The sequence below is a fragment of the Pinus tabuliformis genome, chromosome J (genome assembly GCF_031772625.1).
Source record: "Pinus tabuliformis cultivar Carrire ecotype Pingquan chromosome J, CPIR1, whole genome shotgun sequence".
NCBI classification, from domain to species: domain Eukaryota; kingdom Viridiplantae; phylum Streptophyta; class Pinopsida; order Pinales; family Pinaceae; genus Pinus; species Pinus tabuliformis.
The window spans coordinates 648,404,401-648,425,151 of record NC_142295.1 but is presented as its reverse complement, the minus strand read 5'-3'; positions in this window follow the sequence as shown (position 1 = coordinate 648,425,151).

Sequence of the window (20,751 nt, the reverse complement as noted above, 5' to 3'; positions counted from 1 at the left end):
CTCAACCAGTGAATAAGAAAGGATACATGGCCCACATCTAATCCGCCATCTCCCATGTAGCTTCATCAGGCCCAAAGTGATTCCATTACACCTTAACCTGCTCGATTGCTTGGTTCCGGAGCATGAGCATCTTTCTCTGCAAAATGCACTGCAGTTCAAGCTGGAATTCTCCTTTTGGCTCCACCTTCAATACAAACCAGTCAATCACATGATCAAGATATTTAACATACTTCTTAAGCAATGAAAGATGGAAAACATCATGGAATTTCACTATTGGAGGAAATGCAAGTCGATATGATATTGGCCCAATCCTCTCAATAATCCTAAAAGGTCCACAAAACCAGGGTGCCGTCTTGGAACATGATCCAATATGCAAAGAGATCTTCTTTGGTTGATGCGCAAGTACACCTATTCCCCAACCTAGAACTCCTTGAACAACATTTTTCGATCTGCATAAATCTTCTGCCTATCCTATGCTACTTTGATATTCTTCTTGATTACTTGCATTTCTTGCTTCATGTTTGCCAACATGTCTGGTCCAATCAACACCCTGTTAACTGGATCACTCCAACTAATGGGAGTATTACAACTATGCTCATACAATGCCTCAAAAAGTCTCATCCTCAAAAATTCCTGATACCCATTATTGTAAGAAAACTTTACCAATGGAAGATACTCTTCTCACTTTCACTGCTGGTGCATCACATATATCCTCAACATGTCCTCCAATATCCTATTGACTCTCTCTGTCTGTCCATCTGTCTATGAATGATAAGTTATACTGAAGGCCAACTCGATTCCAAAACCTGTAAATAACTCCTTCCAAAACTTGGAAGTGAACTTCACATCCCTGTCTGACACAATCTTCTTTAGAACTCCATGAAAATCTGACCACATCCCTAATGAATATATGCGCTACATCGCTAGTTGAGAATGCAAACTTCACTTAAATGAAGTGCGCTACTTTGGTCAACATGTCCACCACTACCATGATGGAATCATGTTGTATCATTGTCCTCGACAAACTTATGATAAAGTCCATGGAAATGACCTCCCAATTCCACTCTAGAATCACAATCAGTTATAATATTCCACTTGGATGTTTACAATCCGCCTTCACCTACTAACAATCTAATCACCTAGCCACAAACTCTGCTACATCTCTCTTCAAATTTGGCCAATAATAGAATTTATTAACCGTCGTTAGTGTCTTCTGATATCCTGGGTGACCCGAATATGGTTTCACATGAAACTCTCTCAAGACCACCTTCTTGAGCTCACTTCTATTGGACACATATATCCTATCCCTAAATCTAACCAATCCATCTGCTGCGGGATGATATTCCACATCCTATACACCTACATCCATACTTGTACCTATACTCTGCTGCAACTTGTTAGTATCAGTCTTGTTAGCCTATCCCCTGGATCAAAAATTTCTTTTACCATGTTCTTTTCAGGCTTTCATCATCAAATTTTTCTGTTACTAGGTTTACACAACAAATTTGGTCATTGTATGGTCAGTCCAAAGATGGAGTCATTGTTTGAAATTTCACTCATGCTGGTTGCTTATCATACATCATGAAAATGGGTCAAGTCATCATCATCATTCCATTAGGTCTTAGGTCATCCATTAGGTCACAAGGGTCCCCAAGGTCCACCATTTCCCCAAAAAAAATAGAAATAAGTCAAACATGACAAAGCAACTGTTGATGAATTGATCATGATTTATTCACACACTTTTCATATTTTCATGACATCAAAGGTTTCAGAAGAAGGAAGCTCCAGCACTCAGGAAAGCAAAAGCACACTTGTAATGGTAAAGGTAAAATCTGTCTTCAAAAAGTGAAATTAGTTCACAAAGGAGGGTTGGTTTCTTTTATTTTTTTTGAAAAAATGAAGAAATTATCCCTATATAAACTCAAAAAGACTCATAACCTTTTCATTCATATCCCATTCACTCATCATTTAGCTCACTCGCCCAAAAAATAAAAAAACTTGTTTCCCTAGGAGAAATTGGCCAAAAATTGAGGGCGTTGTGTGTAGAAACATTGCGCTGCTCTTAGGAGGTAGGCACTGTGTGTAGGTGAACTGCGCTGCGCTTTGGCGTTGCGCGTAGGAGAACTGCGTTGCACGCAGGACAGAGTACCCGAAACTCACCCAAATTTTCCCAAATTCCAAATTTTTGCTTACAAACTCGGTCAAATTGATTTCTAAAGCTGAGAAACAAGTAAGTACATCATCTCCCTCTATATTTTCTTTCTCAATTCCATTCCATGTCAATAATTTCTAAAGCTAGGGTTTGTGGCAAAATTTTCATGGGAAATGCTAGGGTAGAAATGGTCATCATAAATTTTCATCTCCAAAATATGTAAATTGATATTCTACACCTTCACACATGTCTGATGAGTCATTGTGACCAGTTCATCCACCTCCAAACAAAGTTTAAACACTAAAAAAAGCAAAACCCTAGCTCATTCCTAGAGTTATTTTGGGCAAATCTCATTATACACCTTCTTGGTATCACTTACAAGAAGCCACATTTGTTCACTATTTTCCTCACTCATTTGCATCAATTTTTCAAAGTCATCTCATCTTTCATAAAACCCCTCCCATCATTTTGTCAAAATCTCTCATGTATCACTTCATTTTCATTCTCACTTCACATCTATTTTCACTTCCTGCTGCTAGGACTTTGTGTCATCATGGAGGTTGAATCTTCACCAGAGAGAAAGAGACAACACAAAGGAGGGAGGATTCTCATATATGAACCATTAGACTGCAACCAAATCAAATCCTATCCTTTCATCAAGCAATGCTTTGAGGATTTTCACTATTTGGAGTTTTGTAAAAGAGTAAGTGAAATAGGGTTTTATGAGCAGCTGATAGATTGGGTAGTTACACAATTGAAAGGAGAGATTGCTGTCATTGCTGGTATTGAGTTTAGATTCTCAGTGGCCTCCATCTCACTAGCAATTGGTTTACCAGACAATGGCGAATATTGGTTCAAGGGAATGAGTCTAGATATTGAAAACTACAAGCCCTTCTTAAAGACTCCATATAGAGATACACATACTCACCTCATGCCTTTCAGATATTTGCTTGAGAAGTATGCCACTTTAATGAAAACCATAATGAGGTTCTTTACCTATGAAGGTAGATTCTCCAGGTTGTATGCCTATCATATTCGCCTCTTGATGCACTTCACATCTCAAAAGACACTCAACATGTGCAATTCCCTGTTCAGAAGTATTTCAAAAATGTCTGAAAAGATACAGTTAAAGAACAAAGAGCACTCTCCAATCTTGTTTCATCAAAACCATTGTCCTTCATCAACTGGTAAAGAAGGGTATGGTTTGGGAAGCATTTTTAGAAACAACTTTAAAATGGCACGACGAAAATGTGGCATCTCAGTCCCCAAGTGCACCAAAACAACAAATATAGATAGGGTCATCTAACAAAATAGCAGAGAAGATTTGGCTACCTAGGCCAGAGATGACCAAAGTGTATAAGAAAAAGGCATAGGCTTGTGTTTTCTTCTCACAAAGAGAAGGGGCCAAGCCTTCTTCATCGACAAGGCAGGAATTGGCAGCAAAGGATAAGGAGACAGTTGAGCATGAATTAGAGATAATTGATTTAGAGGAGGAAGATGAGACTTCAATTATGAGGTAGACTATCAGGTCAAGGAATACCAAATCAAGGAGTTGGCAATAAATATGGAAAGGGAAAAGTACATTATATCATTCCTTGAACATGAAAACAGTCAAGTCAAAGCAAAAGAGTTGATCCTAGAAAAGGAAAAAACTAAGTTAATGCAACAAATTAGCAAAGGTAAGGAGGTCATGACATCAAGCAAGCCTGAAGCATCGTAGGTGAAAGGGAAAAGGAAAAGACCAAGAACCAAAGGTCTCAAGGAAGCTTTACAAGAGGAACAAAAACAAATATTACTTAATGAAGACCTTGACCTAGAAGAAAGGATTGCCTTGGAGGTACATCAAGATAAAGAATATTGGCTGAACAGGGTAAATGAACACTTAAATAAGCTCCTGGAGAAGGCAAATAGAGATAATAAAATTCTCATACAAATGACACATCATTATCAAGCTCAAAACATGATCGCCAATGTCAAAGTGAAACAACTTAAAACAAGCTCAAGGAGACCCAAAAAGATCAAAAGGATTAGGGAAATTTGGAGATGCTTGCTAAAGCATCCATGAAGCTATAACAAACTCATTTTTACACCTTCCCTCCAATTTTGAGCTGATTCTGAGCATTTTGAGTTTTTTGGCAAATTTTGGTCTAAATTCAGAAATTTGGCCTTTCCAGAAGAGCAGTGCCTTGGCGCTGCGCTTTTTCCGTAGGCCTCCATTTGAGGAAAGGTATACATTTTTGGAAAGGTCTTGGCATCCTCTAAAAACTCATTTGCCCAGATTTTGCAGAGGTGGCTTATTTTTGGAGAAAATTACAAAAAAGTGGCAAAAAACTAGCATTCTGGACCATTTTTTGATAGGCGCTGTGCTTCTGGAGAGACCTTGAGAGAATGGATTTTTGAAGGTCTTCCCATGCTCCAAATTCAGAAATTCAAACTGTTAGCACTTGAAATTTCACCTCAGGCTGAAAAAGGTAAACTCCAAGGCAACATCAAACTACTTAGCCTCGTAGCTAGCCCTACGGGGCAGGAGAGGGCTCTCTCCGGTCTATCTCGGTAAAGATCTTCAACGGGTGAGATAACCAATAAGGAAACACTGATTTTAGGCTAGTAAAATGATAAAAAGGTTTGATTTGGGATTTTTAGGGTTTTGGTGGAAAATTGGGGAATGGCAATTTTGGGTGCGGGGATTGGACACAGTTTTTGCAGGGGGTTTTTTGGGGCAAGGTAGGAGACTGTATTGATGCCTTTGAATTAAGTGAATGGATAGGAATGACCGGTGAAGGGCTAAAGAGAGCAAGAAACCTTCAAGAGTTCTCTTTAGACAGATGAAAACATAAATATTAAGCAAACTTAAAAGCAGAGCATGGCAATCATGAATTCTACTTTAACACTTCATTTGCCTAATTTGCAGAAGGAAAAGTAAGGAGATGATTCACATAAAAAACTTACAAGTACAAAGAGAAGCACACCATCAATACATGTAACCACAGGAATCCCAAAAAGGACTGCAAAACCCTGGTCTTTCTTCCTTTGCCAAAATTGCAGAGATACAATGAGTAATACAATAGAGCTTTCTCCCTCAAGAGTCCAACCATGAAAATGACCAAGAAAGTACATAATATAGGCAATCTAACATCTTTCCTTGCCTCTAGGGGTCGAGCTCACTATCCTAGGAGCTGTTTCAACCAATTCTAAACTAAGCACTAAAAACTAGGCAGTCAAAACAACTTGCCTCTATAAACTAGGAAACCAATTCATTCATTAAAGTTTTGCCTATCACATGAATGAATCTTCTAGAAGAGATAAATAAGTGTCAAAATATCATAAATTTACATCATTTACAACAAGGAGGATCAAAATTCACTCAAAAAAGTCAAATCCAGTCAAAACTGCGTTTTGCTGAGCTGTAGGTGGATTTCTGTGAAAAACTGCCCAACAGGTCGCGCCCTAATCCTGAACAGGTCGCACTACTTTGGAGCTGCTTTTGAGGCACTTCAAGGTGTCCAAATGAGGCAAAAGTGGGCTTGTTGGAAAGGTCTAGATGTCTACTTTCCAACCCAAGTGGAATTTCTGAATTTAGTGGCCATTTTCCCCTCCAAAATTGCAATCTCCCAAGACTATTTCCTGTGTGTCAAAAAGGTGGCAGAAAGTCATTTTTTGCTTGTTTTTTGACTTTCTGGAGACTCAAAACTTGATGAAATCTCTTGGTAATTTCTGAGAAGGTGTATCTTTGCATGAAAAATCCAAAAATGCTGATTTTTCCCGAAATGGAGTTGCCCATCGAATAGGTCGCGCGCGGCGCGCGACCTGTTGGGGAGGAAAACCTGTTTTTTGCACAAAAAATTCACAATTGACAAAATTTTCTCCAAATTTCTTAAAATTTGGGCTGGGAGTCCCCAATCAAGTACCATGCTTAGTCAAAGAGGCTTTGGCCAAAATTTGGAGTGGATCGGGCCTTTTCCGTCGTTTTAGTGCCTTGGCCAACCTCCTTGGATCTGACGATTGTATTTTTGACATTTCTCTAAAACCATTGACACCTGTGAAAAAACTGAAGGAGGGTTTTCTTCTTTGGCATGTTTTGGACAAAAACCTCTTTCAGTTTTGCAAAATTCATCTTTGATTGCTCTGAAACATCTTTTGAGTGAAACTTGTCCCGTTGTGTGAAACAAGGAATTTTGTCGAAATGAAGCGAAATGAAGGGGATAGGGGGCTTCTAAATTCTTGGGGAAATTTTTGGAAGTAGGGAGGGATGTTAGGAAGCAGGGGAAAGTGGAATCTCAGAGATTGAGTGAGGGGAAAGGGTCTAAAAGGGAAAAACACAGGCCCAACCTAGAAAATTGCCAGGTTGTAGCTAGAAGCTAGGGTTTGTGCGAAAATGAGGAATTTGGGGAATCTCAGTGATGGGAAGAATTTGGTAAGGTACTTTAAGGATAGGGGAAGGTGTATGAACATCAAGATACAAGTTTTGCCGATGATTTGATCGTCCAAGAGAAATTGGCTTCAAAACCCTAGGAGAGGGAAATGACCTTGCCTAGGCGCAACTGAAGCATGGATAAGCTGTAAAATAACCCTATGGAACTTGACATGATGATGACAACCCTCTGAATGATGATAGGCTTAGCTAAATAGTGACATAGGTTGGCATTTGGGCAACTTTGAAAAGAGTGAGAGCAAACCCTAGACCTAATGCCTAGTGACCAAATTTTGCTTGAAGACTCACTGAAATGACAAAATTTGACCTTGACACTTCAAAATCACTTTGTAAGAGCACGTTTGATCACTGGAGGAAGGCTGGAAAGACTGACACTAACATTGGCTCCAATGGGGATGGTAGCTCCTTGGAGGTGCCAAGAATCGCAGATCTCTGTAAGAGCTAGACAGTGCCTTCATCCATTGGGCAATGGAGTCAAAAACTCAAGCTGAAATGCATGACTGAAAACTGATGACTTGACAACACAAATTGACTCTCACTCAACTAAAAAATTACTCAATACTTAAACACAACCGACAAACTGAAAATGATGCTTAAAGTGGAGCTTATTCATCAAAACCTACTCTAACAGTGTCATTCATCACCTGGTCAAGTGAAATGAAACAACCAATGTAACCAAGTAAGTATTCCATCTGCTGGTTGAATTCTCCGCAAGTGCTCACTTATGAACAACAAGAGAGAACTACTGAAAGGCAACTCCCATGAAAACTTAGAAACAGATCCATTGAATGATATGGCGTCTCTATCCACCTCCAAAAGCACTGCATAAGGATCTTGAAGTTCATGCACACTGGGACCTAGCTCATCCAATGGATTACTTCTCTTCTCTTCATACCACGAATGCAAACTTTGATCTGAGCCTTGTGACGAGACCTCTGCTGAAAATGACAAAGAAACCGGCTGCCGGATCAAATTCATATCAGCACATGTTTCAAGCTCACATGTAGTCAATGGAGATAGATTTTGACTGCAAACCTCATCCAAAACATCAGCTATTGGATCATGAAAAACTTGAAAAGACTGCTGCAATCCCATTTCGATTGGTTCCATTGTGATTACATGATTGCCTACATGCTGCTCATTCTTCCCTGAAGATGGACTATGCAAATGTCCCTTCAAAAACTGAAATGATTCAAAACAGAATGGTACGGAATCACCTTGAATCATTAAATCATGTGTGTCCACGTCCAAGTCTTCAGCTGCAACTTGACAATCAATGGCTTTCGGGAGCTGCAAATCTGGATATGAAAAGTCTTGAAAAAGGTTTTCATTGCTCTCAAGATGATCTAAATCAAGACTTGTTGACAGCTGATTCCTGATTGCATGGAAGTTGTCTCTGATGAACTGACATGAATCAAAACAAAAAGGCAAAGATCATTCACTTACTTCAAAATTTGCTGCACTTTCCTCATCATTATCATAGCTCATATGTGATGACTGAACATTGTATTCAAGCTGCTGAAAATGAACTTCTTCCTCCCACAAACTAGCTGCTGATTTGTCTGTAAGATTAGCTTCTTTTTGGAGAACATAATCATCATCATACTGATCATACTGAGGCAAATCATCATCAGTATAAAAGACATCATCAAGCATACATGTCATATCAACAAATCTCTCTTCTCCAAGGTGATCTATAAGACAATCATTATCAGATCTATGACAATTGGCATCAGAAAGAAAATGTTTTGGAGCAGCAACTTGTTCTTCTTCAATCAGCGAGCCATGGTCTTGAACATCATAATCATTCCTTGCGTTGATCTTGTCCATCATCTTTTCCACTTCACTTACCAAAATGTCAAGCTTCACCTCTAGAGATGTCGATTTTTCCGGATCTATGTTTTTCATCTCTTCTTCTTTCAACCTTGCCCGTCGGATCAGCAGATGCGCCTCTACATTTACTGCATTGTTTTGCATCTCGTGAAGTGTTGCAATATCCCTTTCTCTCAGCTGAAACTCCATCTCCGGATCAAAGGCACCCGGATAGTGCAAGAGAGCCGATCTAGGAGTAGGCCTTATATCAACTGGCATCGAATAATAAACTTGGTTAAATCTGGCTGAAAACTGTTGTACTGTCTCCCCTGGCAATCTTTTCAGCTGGTTATACTCTTCTACAATCAAGAAAAGGTTCTGCCCGATCATCCACCTGTCGAGAAAAACTTTGACGAACTGCTGAAAATCTGAGATGCTCGCATCAGGCAAGGCTTTGAACCAACTCTTCACTTTGGCTTGCAAAGAAAGAGCAAAAAGCCTTATACTAACATCTTCTTCATCAACTTCAAAAAGATCTAGAAAATTCTCAAAATTCTGCACATGTTGCTCAGCGTTGACATTCTTACATTCACCATCAAACCTCGGCAAGTATAGATCATAATTTTTGGGGAAAGCATGGAGAACAGGAGGTAAAACAAGAGGTTTATACCGATCTGGAATTTTACAAGGTGTAGGGGTATGTACAGCAGGTATAGAATCAGCCTTGGTCTTTTGAGACTCATCAATTTGAAGATGGTCATCACAAAATTCGGAAAAAGGATCTTGATCAAGCTCAAAGGCATGCAAATCTTTGGTATTCACAATTTTCAAAGGGAAAGAATCAACTGCAGGCCGAGGATCTCTTCTCAAGCATACTATACTTTGCAAAGCCTTCTTTACATTCTCAGGAAAAGAGAAGAAATAATTTATGACAAAGAACAAAATGTCTTGGATGAAATTCCAACTTGAGTACCTGATCTTGCCATATTCTCCTTTCATGTTTCTGCTGGTCGGGATCATCCTCTAGTGGAGTCTTTGGATCTGATCTCGAAAATTATTTAGAGTCGCCAAGTGAATGATTTCAGCCTGTGAAAACTCTCAACTTATCATCAAAAGTTCAGAGTTTACAAATGAACTGGGGAAAAATGCAGATGAAGTGTTACATTCACAAGCTCACGGAGGTCGACTGAAGCAGCGTTTATCTACTTGCGCTTATGCAAAGCAAAAGCGTTTCGAAGGCTACCTGGCATATCTTCAGACTCCGTCTAAGACTTATGAAATAAACACATCAGTCAGCAAACAATTTGTTCTCCCCAGTATGGTCGCCAATATGTTAGCGCTTGAAATTTCACCTCAGGCTGAAAAAGGTAAACTCCAAGGCAACATCAAACCACTTAGCCTCGTAGCTAGCCCTACGGGGCAGGAGAGGGCTCTCTCCGGTCTATCTCGGTAAAGATCTTCAATGGGTGAGATAACCAATAAGGAAACACTAATTTTAGGCTAGTAAACTGATAAAAAGGTTTGATTTGGGATTTTTAGGGTTTTGGTGGAAAATTGGGGAATGGCAATTTTGGGTGCGGGGATTGGACACAGTTTTTGCAGGGGGTTTTTTGGGGCAAGGTAGGAGACTGTATTGATGCCTTTTAATTAAGTGACTGGATAGGAATGACCGGTGAGGGGCTAAAGAGAGCAAGAAACCTTCAAGAGTTCTCTTTAGACACATGAAAACATAAATATTAAGCAAACTTAAAAGCAGAGCATGGCAATAATGAATTCTACTTTAACACTTCATTTGCCTAATTTGCAGAAGGAAAATAAGGAGATGATTCACATAAAAAACTTACAAGTACAAAGAGAAGCACACCATCAATACATGTAACCACAGGAATCCCAAAAAGGACTGCAAAACCCTGGTCTTTCTTCCTTTGCCAAAATTGCAGAGATACAATGAGTAATACAATAGAGCTTTCTTCCTCAAGAGTCCAACCATGAAAATGACCAAGAAAGTACATAATATAGGCAATCTAACATCTTTCCTTGCCTCTAGGGGTCGAGCTCACTATCCTAGGAGCTGTTTCAACCAATTCTAAACTGAGCACTAAAAACTAGGCAGTCAAAACAACTTGCCTCTATAAACTAGGAAACCAATTCATTCATTAAAGTTTTGCCTATCACATGAATGAATCCTCTAGAAGAGATAAATAAGTGTCAAATATCATAAATTTACATCATTTACAACAAGGAGGATCAAAATTCACTCAAAAAAGTCAAATCCAGTCAAAACTGCGTTTTGCTGAGCTGTAGGTGGATTTCTGTGAAAAACTGCCCAACAGGTCGCGCCCTAATCCTGAACAGGTCGCGCTACTTTGGAGCTGCTTTTGAGGCACTTCCAGGTGTCCAAATGAGGAAAACGTGGGCTTGTTGGAAAGGTCTGGATGTCTACTTTCCAACCCAAGTGGAATTTCTGAATTTAGTGGCCATTTTCCCCTCCAAAATTGCAATCTCCCAAGACTGCTTCCTGTGTGTCAAAAAGGTGGCAGAAAGTCATTTTTTGCTTGTTTTTTGACCTTCTGGAGACTCAAAACTTGATGAAATCTCTTGGTAATTGCTGAGCAGGTGTATCTTTGCATGAAAAATCCAAAAATCTGAGTTTTCCCGAAATGGAATTGCCCATCGAATAGGTCGCGCGCGGCGTGCGACCTGTTGGGGAGGAAAACCTGTTTTTTGCACAAAAAATTCACAATTGACAAAATTTTCTCCAAATTTCTTAAAATTTGGGCTGGGAGTCCCAAATCAAATGCCATGCTTAGTCAAAGAGGCTTTGGCCAAAATTTGGAGTGGATCGGGCCTTTTCCGTCGTTTTAGTGCCTTGGCCAACCTCCTTGGATCTGGCGATTGTATTTTTGACATTTCTCTAAAACCATTGACACCTATGAAAAAAGTGAAGGAGGTTTTTCTTCTTTGGCATGTTTTGGACAAAAACCTCTTTCAGTTTTGCAAAATTCATCTTTGATTGCTCTGAAACATCTTTTGAGTGAAACTTGTCCCGTTGTGTGAAACAAGGAATTTTGTCGAAATGAAGCGAAATGAAGGGGATAGGGGGCTTCTAAATTCTTGGGGAAATTTTTGGCAGTAGGGAGGGATGTTAGGAAGCAGGGGAAAGTGGAATCTCAGAGATTGAGTGAGGGGAAAGGGTCCAAAAGGGAAAAACACAGGCCCAACCTAGAAAATTGCCAGGTTGTAGCTAGAAACTAGGGTTTGTGCGAAAATGAGGAATTTGGGGAATCTCAGTGATGGGAAGCATTTGGTAAGGTACTTTAAGGATAGGGGAAGGTGTATGAACATCAGGATACAATTTTTGCTGATGATTTGACCGTCCAAGAGAAATTGGCTTCAAAACCCTAGGAGAGGGAAATGACCTTGCCTAGGCACAACTGAAGCATGGATAAGCTGTAAAATAACCCTATGGAACTTGACATGATGATGACAACCCTCTGAATGATGATAGGCTCAGCTGAATAGTGACATAGGTTGGCATTTGGGCAACTTTGAAAAGAGTGAGAGCAAACCCTAGACCTAATGCCTAGTGACCAAATTTTGCTTGAAGACTCACTGAAATGACAAAATTTGACCTTGACACTTCAAAATCACTTTGTAAGAGCACGTTTGATCACTGAAGGAAGGCTGGAAAGGCTGACACTAACACAAACTTTTATGGAAACTAGACTTGAAGGGATAGTTAACCATTCTCTCAGATTTTCATTTTGACCCCTAGAAGACACCTAAAAATCAGCTCAAAGTCGGCGCTGTGCTTCTGCACTTTCTGTGTTTTTATTTGTAAAATTTCATTGTGTAAATTTTCTAGTTTCTAGTCTGACTTGGTCAAAGTCAAGATTCTCTATGTAATGGCACAAGTTACGAGGCTAGGTCATGTAGGCATGAATAAATGTATTTCATAGGTTGTTTTTTATGTTTATTAGGCCTCATAAAAGAAGCAAACTCCTAAACAAACTCTTCATGAGGTGTTTGAGTTGCACCTTCTCACTCTCACCTGTTGGTTTAGAGAATCTTGGAATCATTTCCTCCACCAAGGAATTCGACTCCTAAAGGTGGGAAAGTGTTATAGGAGAGTCTATAAGTACTATTTCACTTCAGGAGAAGAGGGTTAAACTTTTTGTAAAAGAGACTTGCATTGTAATCATCTTTCAGCTAATACAGATACACGTTGCAACTATTTTCAAGGAACTCTAGCCTAGTGAGTTCATGGTGCTTGTACTTCATTCTTTTTGTTTTCTCATGGTCTAAATATATTTATATACATTATATCTCTTCTTTCTATGAATGCCTTGTGATAAAATACTCATAATTCTTGTTTTTCAAGCTCTATTATCTGGTTTTCATGGTTATGTGTTTTGACTTCCTAAGCTAATGAAATCATGTTTATTTATGCGCATTAGTTTCTTCCACACTATATCCTCTATACTACACTGAAAAATACTCAAATTATACCATGGCTTCTTACATCTAGCTCCTTCTTATGTTTTCTCTTGCATTCCCACAGCCCAGACCTACTTTTGGCTCCAAACCCTAAGTTCAGCAAATCCTTAAAAACCAAATTTTCACAAACAAACAAACAAATACACATATCTAGCCTAAAATTCATTTGCTTTAAAGTCATATCACTGATAAGAGAATTAGAGAGATCCCTCTCATGCTCAGTAGGGCTAGCTACTAAGCTGAAGTGGTTTGAGGTTACCCTTGTCGATTTCCTTTTCAGCCTAGGAGATTGTAAGGACTAACACAACCTGTGCACAATCTCCATATACCTGACATCCTGCTGACTTGTCTGCAAGATCATATCTTGTAAGTTTGTATCATAGGATCTCATAGCTACTAAGTGATTTACTTGTATCCTCTTGCTAAGAGCATCTACCACCCTATTCTCTTTACCCTTGATATACCTTATCTCAAAATTGATCTCACTGATCATGGCCAACCACCAAGCCTTCTTACTATTCAGGTTTAGTTGGTCAAATAGATACCACAAACCACTGTGATAACTCATCAACACAAACCTCCTACCCAGAAGATAGTGCCTCCACATCGTCAATGGGTGTATGATCGTTGCCAACTCAAGATCATGTGTTAGTTAGTTCTTCTTGTTCTTATTCAGTTTTCATGACTCATAGCATGCCACTTTCCCATCCTGCATAAGGACTCCATCAAGTCCTCTCTTGCAAGCATATGTACATACTACAAACTCATTGTCCAGATCTCCAATATTTAACACTAGTGCATGTGTCAAAAACTACTTGAGATACTCAAAAATAGCCTCACACACCTCTGTCCATTCAAACTTCTTACCTTTCCTATGCAATGATGTAATAGGATAAGAAATCCATGAGAAGTTCCTGATGTACCTCCTATAATAAACTGTGAACCCCATGAAAGATATCACCTCATCCACATTCCTGGGAGCTTCCCACTCCATGATAGCTCTTATCGTCTATGGATCTACTGCTATGCCCTCCTTGGAGACAACATGTCCCAAGTAATGTACCTCAGTCTGAAAGAAACTGCACTTGTTGAGATTAACATACAACTGATGCTTTCTCAACAATCTCAACACTGTTGTTAAATGCTCAACATTATCTTCTCCAGTTTTATAATATACCAATATATCATCAATGAACACAATAACAAACTTGTCCAAGTACGGATGCAACACATTATTCATCAAGCACATAAAGGTAGTTGGAGCATTAATTAAACCAAATGGAACTACAACAAACTCATAATTCCCATACCTAGTCTGGAAAGCTTTCTTGTAGATGTCCTCTTCTTTAATGTGTACTTGATGATATTTGGATCTCAAATCAATCTTCGAGAACACTGTTGATCCCTTAAAATGATTGAAAAAGTCATCAATCCTCAGTAACGAATATCTGTTCTTGATGGTCACTTTGTTCAACTTCATGTAGTCAATGCATAATCTGAGAGTACCATCCTTCTTCTTCACAAACAATACCAGTGTGCCCCATGGTGATACACTTAGCCTAATGTACGCCTTGTCCAACATTTCCTTCATCTACAACTTCAACTCTACCAACTCAGGTGTACTCATCCTATAAGGTTCTTTTGATGCTGGAGCTGCCTCTAGCACCAACTCAATAGAAAATTTTACTTCTCTGTGAGGTGGAAACTCTGAAATATCCTCAAAAAATACATCCTGAAACTACTGTAGAATGGGGTACCTACTCAAAACATCTGCATCCTCAACTTCCTTACCTTTATCACTAGAAATTTGCACTACAAATAACACTCACCCTTTTCTGCGACTATGCTTTTCCTGCATAGTTGTCACCATTCTAACTGATGTTGCTTTCTTCTTACCCCTCAAAAATTTTTGTTCCCCATTGTCATCCAAGCACTCAATGGTTTTGTCATAACAATCCACCTTGGTTCTATGAAGGTACAACCAATCCATGCCCAACAACATACTGTATGACCCCAACGGTAATACATTTAAATGTGCTACGGTAGGCATACCATTCAAATCAAATGCACAAGCTCTTACCCAATGATGAACTCACTTCTTTGTACCTGTAGTCAACTATACTAACCAAGACTGTTCATGCACTTATTTATTCAAACCACACTTATCAACCAAGTCAGGACTAACATAACTATAATTAGATTGAGGGTTAATCAAAATAAAAACAACTTGATAACAAAGCTTACCATCCATCTCAATAATAGATGCCTGATAATATGCATGTTTATTATTCAGCGCTACATAGATCCTAGGAATACTCCACTCAACATCTCCCACTGTGTGTGCCTCCTGAGAGTTGTATATCTAAGGCCTACCACCCTAATGCTATGGACAATCTCTCCTATAATGATCTCCTCCAAAACTCCAACACCACACAGGCTCCTTATTCTGCTCCTCAGTTCGAAGTCCCTGTCCTTTGTCCGATTCATTGAACTTCTTTGTTGGTGTTGCATTCTCTTTATTACCTATGCCCTGAGGTATTTATCGTTTCTTGTTTGAATTTCCTTTGTTCTTATCATTTCCCTTCCAGTCTTGCTTAGTCTCAAACCTGCGATTCAATTGTTCATTGCAATGCTTTAGCTTTCGAATGACCTCCTCCAAGGATCTAAGCTCATCGAACTCAATCCTGTCTTTGAATGAAATCGGTAATCCACTAATGAACCTCTGAATCTTAGCCTTCTCCTCCTTGAGGTAAGGCACATACCTCATTAGCTCCAAGAACTTACTATTGTACTCATTTGTCATTGATCCCATCTTTAGCTCATAGAATTATTTTTCCTTGTCATCAAACTATCTCTCCGATAGATACTTCTTCTTGAATGGTCTCTTGAGATCATTCCAAGTCAAGTCCTCCTCATGAATACCCCTAACATTATTCACATCTTCCCACTAAGTGTCTGCTTTACCTTTGATACCGAATGTAGCTATTATGGCTTTGATGTTCTCAGAGTAATCATGCAACCTGAAGAACTTCCTCATACCAAGCAACCATGCCTTTGCATCCTATGACTTCTTCATCTCTCCTTCAAATGTAGGTGGTTTTTCTTTCTTAAATGTCTCATCCAGAAAATATCCCATATCACTCTTTTACGAATGATAACAATGACGATCATAGTGCCTATCTGAACCAAAACTAGAATAGTACTTGTGTCGCCTCTCCTATCTGTAGTATCCAACAACCTTCCATCTCTCACCATGTCATCTCTATCCGATCCGTGACCACCATGAGACCTACTACCATATGCCCTATTAGTTTTATCCTTCTGCTCATGACTAATCCGAAGGGGTCCCTATCGCTGCAATTTTGACAAACTCTGAAGTATCACTACACTTACCTCTACTTATTTCTCCTATGCCTGTATGATTCTATCATTGTCTGCCTTACAAATACTTATTTCTTCCTTTAAGCTTCTTAATGTGTCTACCAAATTAGAAGAGTGACCAAACCACGCTGCTCATCTGATCCATATGGAGAGTCTCAGGAACTGTCATCTTTGATATTTATTCCTACAAGGTATATCGTATCAGCTAAACCAAATCACAATAAAACAACATACCTTAGCATAATTCGGGGAGGATACCTCGTCTCCAAGAGCAAAAAATCAGTGTAATACATGTCCATAATCATGACATCATATATAAATATAACACATAAGCATATACACATATAACCATCATTCTATCTAGATTCCAGTCATCAATGCATGACCATGTCAACCATACATACCATAACCTCATGCATGACAACAATCACCACATCTGCGTACACTTGACCACATGTGAACAATACGTGCATAAACAATGCATAATTGATGATACACTCATGACGACACACTTGACAAAAACACCATCAACTTCTATGGTGACATTACTACAACCATGACCCATACCATACAAATGAAACAAGCACATGGTCTCACAACATAAGAAAAACGTATGAAATTGACATGAATGTATGACCAACACACAACCCATCCAGTCTGAGGGGTGAAGAATGCTCTGATACCACTTCGTAACACGCTCCTCCCACATATACCCAAGTAACCGGCCAACCGTGGTAAACATGTGATGATAAGTTACTATGATATGATTCGACCTCCTAAGTCACGTTAAAGAAGTGGAACCAACAGAAACACATCCATACAAACCTTCCACAATGAAAACAAGGCTCTCATGAATGATCCCCACCTCTCAAGTAACCAACCCTTAAGTCCCACTGAATTTATTGACCAATTAACCCTTGGAATCTCCCATGATATGGGCATGCCAATGTCTAGAGGGCTTTGGATGCTCCCACAACATGGTATGCTAGCGTCCAGGGACTATTTTTCTCAGTGCTGTGCCAGTGTCCCCAGGATTTGAGCCACCTTTTCAGGGCCAGAGCCTAGATCATTTCCTAGAATTTAATGACACCTTCAGAACATAAAGATAACAAGGGAATGATGATACAAATGCAATTACTTAAACAATCCCTTGAATGGACCCCTACTAGCCATGACAAACATTTTGTCAAACATATCACAAATATGTAATCTACACGTGTAAACAACATATCTAAGCATAGGGGTCTCATACTCATCTGAAAATCGCTAAGAAGCATTGATGCCTCAACACATTAGCTGTAGTTTCATCCATTAGGCCATAGATACATTGTTTATTTGTTTACAAGCAAAAACATGATGATATCCATACAAAGCTACTTTCATAATACATATTCATAACCAACATAATAAAAACAAAAATACCAAGGAAACAACAACCATATGATCCACATATAAACCAATACAATACTCATAAGATAACAGGGAGAAATAATCTCATATTAATGATGAAAAGGCCATCTAGTTATGGAAATTCCACGAACCACTCGCCTGTAGACATTTCTGAGTCAAAACTCTCTTTAGCAAGTCACCCCCATGCCATATTCCAAGCATGAATGTGGGATATCATAAAATACATCAATCCAAAACCATCCATGCCTTCTAGAGGCCAACCACCCCAACCGATCAAACAATGATTCCACCTTACAACCAAACATCACAAAACCATCACCAAATTGGTCTCCACCTAACCCTTCCAAGGATCTAGAGCGTTTTTTCCAACCAAGGCTCCAAGACTAGTAACTCAACCCTCAAGTGACGTCGAGCTCTAGAGTGATTGCCCAACCAAGGCTCTAGGACTAGTAACTCAACCCACCAAGGGCTTAAGAGTGTTTGTCCAACCAAGGCTTTGAGACTAATAAATCAACACAAGTTGTTACAGGGCTCTAGTGTGTTTGTCCAACCAAGGCTCCAGGAACTAGTAACTCAACCCAAGCTAAAGGACACATGAGAACCAACGAGAAAAACAAAGAAATAAACCCACAACACCATGGCTATCCAGGAAATGGAAAGGGTAGGAAAATCCACTATAAATCCAGGAAATCCTCCATCCCAATGACATATCATGACCAATAAACCACATGCATATGCAATGCATGCCAAAAATAATGAGGAAAACATACATGCAACTCGGTACCTGCAAGAAAAACTGTTGTAATTGATGATCCCGTTGTCCTCTTGTGCTTTCCTAATCTTCCTTTGCCTTCTTGCTCCAAAACTCCAAGTATGCCACAATACTCCAAGAGTGCTCCAAGAAAACTCTAAGTGTCCAAGAGTATGAGAGAGAGAGAACAGAGAGAGAGATCCAAAATTGAACTGACAAAAGTGTGTGTACTAATCCTTAGAAGTTTTTTAGTTAATGACGCCTCTATTTTCTTCATTTTCCTCCTCACATGCAACCTGTGACCTTTCACCTCCCTTTTCTCCTAATTTCCATTATTTTCATAATAAAATGTGCCAAAATTACATTTTTCCTTTCTGAAGCCTTTTCCATTGCCCTTTTCCACTTTATTTAGCCATTAATTAACCACAAGTGATCCCCATCACTGTCTTTTTTCCCAACATTCAACTTGGAATAAGTGTCCCATCAACCGTGGTTATTATTTTTCCTTTATTAACATTCATTACATGGAATTTTCACTAGGGTTGTTACATTGAGACTGAGGCCCAAAGCCCTAAAACAAAAATGTGAGCTTCAAACCCTGCAATTTCATCTTCGAGTGAACCTATTACTACATCGACGAGCCTCAGACCTGTGTGAGCCAAAAACCAAGATAGAAGAGTGTCCCATGATGATGTCCAAATGAGGTATAGGACACTTGTATTTATAGCCTTCCAAGAGTGTCCACTTTTCTTTAGGGCCAACCTTATCAAATATACACATGTGGGGTTTTCTTCATAAATACACTTTCACTTATCCGTTTTGAGTGATATTTAAGTCGATTTTGGTCCTCTCGAAAATAATAATTAAATGCAATAATCATATCCATCAAATGAGCTATACAAATTTGAATTTTACCACAATTGCATATTTTAACACTCCCTCTCAACTAGGCAGAATTCCACCTGCATCATGTCATGTGTATCATGTCATCAAATCATATCCAATCTCAGGTATCTCATCATATCATCACTAATCATATTGATTCATATCTTTCTTATTCCTTCTTATCTCTTGATTATCCTTGCTGATATGCTGAAAGTTCTTGAATCTAAAAGAAGAATAAGTTGACATTGGAGGAGAGCTCAAGCTACCACCCTCTATCCATCGAGCTACCACCCAAAATCTCTGCCAGTGGGCTACCACCTAGGAACATCGATGGGGAGTCATATCTACAAACTACATCAACATTGAAGATAATATATCAAGGAGAACATCTCAACCTGAAACCACAATGAGGAGCACATATCAACCTGTAACCACATGGGGGAGATAAACATCTACAACCCCATATCGAGCAATAGATGACATAGGGGAGATACTACTCAACCCATCCTATTGCCTACCGATATTTCCAACAATGACCCTCAAGATTCATGTGGTAGAACACTTGCACCATAGTCGTCTTGGGTTGTACACCCCCAAGTACACTCTCAACCCTTTGGCCAGATAAGCAGCAGTAATCCCAACAAGCCCAGCTTGTGGGTATGATGCCAACTGGGGTATACTCTACAAAGAACAAGATAGGGGAGCAACATCTCCAACCTTATGGGTAACATATAGGGGAGAAACATCTACGAAGCTATTTTCCAGAGATCCCTCAACCCCAGGAGCCTTCTATCTCTATTCCTCACCGTGGGAGCTCAAATAGGGGGGAGAGTTGGTTCAATGTTCTCGATCAATCCTGCTCTTTGTAGATCAGAAAGATATCATCATGCCCATATCTAGTATCAACTTAATCATCACGTCACAATAGAAACTGTCTCATGTTCATTCAGGACATCAAATCAAATATCATGTTAGAAAAAAAATATATATATATATCACAAAAAGGATACCATAGTCATCCTCCCTCTCGAGGAGGTGCCAACTACAAGCCTAAGCTTGTTTCGTACAACAACACTGTCTCAATGAAGGTATCTCATTCCCAACTATATAAGGGATTCTCTGCCAATTAGTTCCCACTCTTTGTCATCATAATGTATCTATATCATATCTAGAACCTACTCAAACATCTCTCCAAAAAGAACTTCTTCATCCTGCCTCATAGATAGTCATGCTAGCAATCATCGTACTCAACCTCGGTCATGCTTAAAGCTACGGATATCACATCCAAAAACATCATGGCATATCTCATACTAAGTCATCACTCAAATGTTCTCATCTCATCAATAATAATCCAATCATCATCAGTACATCCAAGTAATCACATATCAAAAGAAGAATGTCTAAGACCATGAATAGATCATCCCATGCAAA